This window comes from Vigna radiata, chromosome 5 (genome assembly GCF_000741045.1).
Source record: "Vigna radiata var. radiata cultivar VC1973A chromosome 5, Vradiata_ver6, whole genome shotgun sequence".
Classification (NCBI taxonomy): Eukaryota; Viridiplantae; Streptophyta; class Magnoliopsida; order Fabales; family Fabaceae; genus Vigna; species Vigna radiata.
In genome coordinates, this window is record NC_028355.1 from 25,625,931 (window position 1) to 25,631,586 (window position 5,656).

The 5,656-nt window shown below is 29.3% G+C and overlaps 1 pseudogene; it reads right to left on the reverse strand.

Moving 5' to 3' along the window:
* Window positions 1-4,048: 4,048 nt before the first annotated feature.
* Window positions 4,049-5,454, reverse strand: LOC106760532 (annotated as a pseudogene).
* Between the last annotated feature and the right edge of the window lie 202 nt (window positions 5,455-5,656).

Consider the following 5,656-nt stretch of genomic DNA (forward strand, 5'->3'; position numbering starts at 1 on the left):
ATATATATATATATATATATATATATATATATATATATATATATATATATATATTTAAATTAAAAAAATTTGATCTCTCGTTATCTTTTTTTAAATTTAAAAAGTTCAATTTGTCATTTTCTACTGAAAATATTTAATTATATAAATTGACATGCATTAACCTAATCATCAAATTTCATCCAAAATATAGAAGAATTTTTGAATTCATATATAAAAAACATCAAATAAATAATACATGAGAGAGAGAAAGAAGGTGCACAAAATAAAGATTAAGTTTAAAGTCAATGAAAGTTTACATGTGTGAAATGATAAACATGTCTCTCACCCAACATACACATATATCAATTTTAAAATAGTAACAAAAAATGTATATATAAATAACTCTTCATAATAGTATTCCCTTATATAGAATAGGTTTAATCATTTTCGACATCTCTATTTTAATAGGATTGTCTCAATTTGGTCCCTATATTTCTAAAATTCTCGATTTGGTGGTTAATTTTGTAAATTTGAATCAGAGGGTTTGCCATTAAATTGACTGCATGGCGTTAAGAATTTGCATGTATAGACTTGCTGATAAAGATAATTTTGATGACGTGGCAGTGTGATAGAATTTATTTTATTTTAAGTTTTAAATAAAACTTAATTATAGATCCTCTTACCCCTTCCTCTCGTGCAACTGTTACCTCTCTCTCCTTCGGTGCCATGGATGAGTGTCACCACCAGTTGCCTTCACTTCAAAAGTCTCTTCTTCGATGGTCAATATGGAAACATCAAAAGTTTCACGGTAGCACACGGTGGGTTGCGCCCAGAAACGGTTGGGAGAACAGAATAATACATATATTATTAAACCTATAGAATAATACAAATGTTATTAATCAATTATTTTAAATATTAGTTTGCAAATATTAAAACATCGTTTCCATTAAACAAGTTGAAAAGCTTTATAGTTCTTTATAAATGGTGTCATTATTTCATATTATTATTTATCTTAGTGTTTAAAACATGTATTATAATTATTTCTCAAATTGTAAATATTAAGGTTTTTTTATGTATGTTTTTGTGATTATTATGTTTAGAATTGTATTTAGTAGATATTTCAATCATAAGTTTCACTATTTAGTTATAGTAGACATTTCAACTCTCCTTATAGTAGAAGTGTTGCTTGTATGGATTATTTATAAAAATTAGGTGATAAAAAATTTGATGATAAAAATTAAAATTGAAAAGGTGTGTTTGATTGATGTCAGTAATTTAGATTAAGTTATTGACGTTGTTTTGATCTCTAAAATATCTCAAGTTATATTGAAATGTTATTACGTTGTTAATATATTAAGTGTTTTAATCCAACTAAAACAAGTATGATCATAAAAAATATATTTTAGTTGATTAATTTAAGTTGTTAGCTGCTGTCAATAAGAAGACATTTAGGGTTGTTGAGTAATGAAATGATCTATTGGCATAGCAATATGTCAACTATAGTCATATAGGACAATTTAGGGTTGTCATTTATGAATAAAAAAAAGTAATCATAGTGCAGAATTCAAGGCCCCAAGATATGGAGATTGTGAGTGAGAGGAACTTATGATAATATTATACATATACATATATGTGTTTATGTACATATATTTNTTCAAAGTCAATTGCCAAAATTTTGAGTTACTTGAAGAAAAGAACTCCTTTTAATTTAAACTGTAACATGTATTAGAATATTAAAGTTGTGTTTTCTGATTTCAACTCAAAGTTAACTTTCTAGAATATCAAAGCATCGGCTAAGAAGTTGAGCTAATTGAAGGAAGAACCATTTTTGAATTCAAAATGAAATATTGAACTATTAACTTGAGTATATGAATCTTCTATTGATTATGAAATCCTATGTGGGTTAGAAAAATCATCATAGTTTCTATATATATAAGAATAAAGAATGTGGTCCACCTTTATTGAAGAGTTAAATGTGCTTTTAGCTTTTTAATAATTTTTTTAATCAGTAATTAAGAAAAAATTAAGAAAAAAAATAATTAGCGTAAAGTGTAAAGTCTTAGCTTTTAGTGTTATTGTGTGAATAGTTACAGTGGTGGAACCAAATTCTAGTCATTAGAAACCAAATTGAACCCTGAAGGGAGAGCTCCTAATTTTTTTTAATGAGCATTTTACTTATTAAAAAAACCATCCCGATCCACATTTGCTTTTTGTTTCTGTCTAATAGAAATCAAATCCAATTTTTATTTCTAGTACACAATATATCTTATTAAATCATATTTAATTTTGATTTATCAATCTTTTATTAAGTCTTACTTAATCAATTTATTTATATAAATATAATATATATGTATATTCTTAAACTTTTATTAATTGTATTTTTTATACTAGAAAAAATACAATAATATTCCACTTAAAAAAATATTAATTAATTAAAATTAAGCTTTTTAATTCAATCAATAATATTTTTCCGTCCAACAAAGATTAGAACACCCGTTAGTGTGTGATCCTATAAGTTCATTATTAAACTGATAATAAATTAACTCATTAATTTCTTAATCAAGGTTAACGTCTAACGGCACTCCCTAACTATTGAAATATTTCTCACATATCATGTCTGGAAAAAACAATTAATCTACGAAACCCCGTTTTAACATATTAGATATGAATATAATTACAATTAAAATTCATCATCAAGCTTCTCTCATTGATCTTCACGTGTTTATCATGATTCATCAAATCAATTCTTCATATATATTCTTCATAATAATAGTCACACTTAAAATCTGTCAGAATCAAGTACCTGAAGTTCATTTGAATTCAAAATGAAAAAAAAAATAAAAATTAATGAGTAATGAACTGTATCGTGTAAGGAGAGACTATAAGAATATCAGGAAATGACCTTCGGTAGGTCGCCTTGTACAAGTAGAGTTATTGGTTAGTAGTTGTTCTCCTACACAAAAGAAAAATTAAAAAGCAAGAAGAAGAAGGAAAGAGCATCCACACCTCAATAATTTGAATTGCCCATGAAAAACTCTTTGTAGTAAGCTGTTCAATCTCAACTAATTCTGGGCACCCGAAAATCCTCAATCCTGTACGTTTAAGACTTATAAGATGGGAATTAAATATTGAAGATGGGAATCTTGACGTGAAAGGTTCTGAGGGCAAGACAGTTCGTGAAGGGAGATCAGGCAAATATTTCAATCGCTTGCAATATTGTAAGTTCAAAAAATACAGTCTCAAAAGGTCCTTCAGGTTAGGCAATGCAACAAAATTGTTTCCCTCTAAATTTAAGCTCTCTAAACAATGTAACTTTTCAATGTAATCAGGAATTTGAAGTAAGTTACAGTAGCTTAGATCAAGTTCACACAAACAAGAGAAAGGAGAGGAGGGCGACAAACAGTTGATCAAGTGCTCTGTGTTCCTTGTTTCATCTAGTAAGCAATTACTACCTATTATTGAACAACCAGAGACATACAGATATTTGAGGTAATTCAGGCCCAATATAGTATTGGATAAGATTACTAGTTTTATGCAGTGTCTCAAATCCAAAAGAACAAGCTTTCTCAGACTCCCAATCGATGGATTGAGTTTTTGAGGCTGTACGCATCCTTGAAGAATTATCCATTCAAGATTTAGGGCCTCTGCTACATCTGGCATCTCAACTAAACTTTTGCAATGAGAGAGATCCAAACGCTTCAAATTGGGTAACGGCTATAGATGGGCAAAAAGAAAGAAAACAAAATTAATAATGAGACTTGGGTTTTCTTTAATTTCTTTTCTCCATAAATTAATTAAAGAATAAAGGAATTAAAAATAAAAAGTTTGTCATTTATTTTGCTTATTTTTAAAAGAAGTACAAATAAAAAAATTAATTTACACTACCTTTGTGCCTTCCCATAGTTGTTGAATACTTCTCCCATATAGGCATAACTCAACTAGTTTGTGTGGCTGAAAACTATGAGGCAAACACTCAAACGGATATGTGTCCCAAACAAGATATCTTAGTTCATTCGAAAGATGACTCAGACTTCCCGAAAAGTTCACGTCCACAAGCAATTTCTGGTGTTTAATTTTTGATACACCATCCACCTTGATCTGTAAATCAGTTACATGATTTCGTAAATTTAGAAGCAGTTTTGTAATTGTTGAATAGTCTATGATAATATTAGGAAGTAGCAAGTTACATACGTGGACAGTTTTTTCATTTCAAATTCTTTAATCTTAGGTAAGGCTATATAATAGGAGTTTCTCATTCAATAAAACACAGGAATCTCTTCTTTCACAATACAACGATTACATACCTGGGATTTCAAAATCATTCCTCTCCAATCTAAGAGTTATTGCCTCAAGGTTTTGAGTTGCCTATAAATCGCACTTTATTAGATGTATGTTTTGAAGTATTTACAAATTCTAAAATAATTGCAATCTAAAATTTATAATCAAACATGTAAATTTTACATCGTTCTCTGACATAGTATCATGGAGATCTTTGCGTGTCCACAACCTACTCCACTTTATAGGCTCTGTAGGTGATACTTCCCGAACAATATACCTGCCCAAATCCACTAGCAAGCTATGCATATTTATGTACCCTAGGAAATCTCTGGTAATGAGTGATTTATCAATGAGAACTTGTATGCTATCTTTAGGATGAAATCCACAAAAAATTAGAATTGCCTTCACATTTTCTTCATAATAACAATCGAAGAAGCAAGCAATATCCAAAAATGTTTGTTTGTATTTTTCTTCCAGTTGAATATAACTTATGCGCAAAATATCCATAATATTTTTACTTTTATTTTCTTTTAGCCATCCAATACACTTTTCCATTGTGACAAACTTCGACCAAACAAAGATGACCCAACTGTTTCAATTGCCAAGGGATGCCCTTCAACATGTGATAGTATCTGACGTGCCAACATTTCATAATCGCTCAAAATGTAATTAACTTTGAAAGCATTTCTACAAAATAGTTGGATAGCATCTTTCCAATTCAACGGTCGAACTTGATAAATTCATCCACTCCATGTATCTTCAATATTTGTTCATCACTAGAAACTATGATGATTCTGCTCCCTCTACCTAAGCATTCTCGCAACAAATTGTCTCTATTTCCGCTAAACATCCTCAGTTGTTGAGCTTGATCAATGTTGTCAAAAACTATATGTGCCTTAGCATTGTTCAGTTTGGAATGCACCAAACATGTTCCATCGATAACATTGCAAATCTCTACATTTTTCTCATTTAAAGTCTGAGAAATTAATTGCTTTTGTAAGCCCAACGAACGAGAATCTAGAAATATTTTGCTTACATCATCAATAAAACAACGATAATTATATTGATGACAAATTCTTTCATATAAAGCCCGAGCAAGAGTTGTCTTTCCTATGCCACCCATCCCACTTATTCCGACAACTCGAACATCATTAAGGAGGTCGAAACGCAAAATATTTCTTAAGTCTTGAACTTGACCCTCTATCCCAACTAGTTCATCCCTTGAAAGATTTAAAATTTTTGGTCTCAAATTATTTATTATCTCTTGAACAATTTTTTCAATCTGTTCATTTTGTGGTCTGAAAATTTAAATAAAATTAAGACAAAATATCATGAACAGAACAGGAAAATAATATATACATTTTTTCGATAAAATAATAACGTAAGAAATTTTAACTGT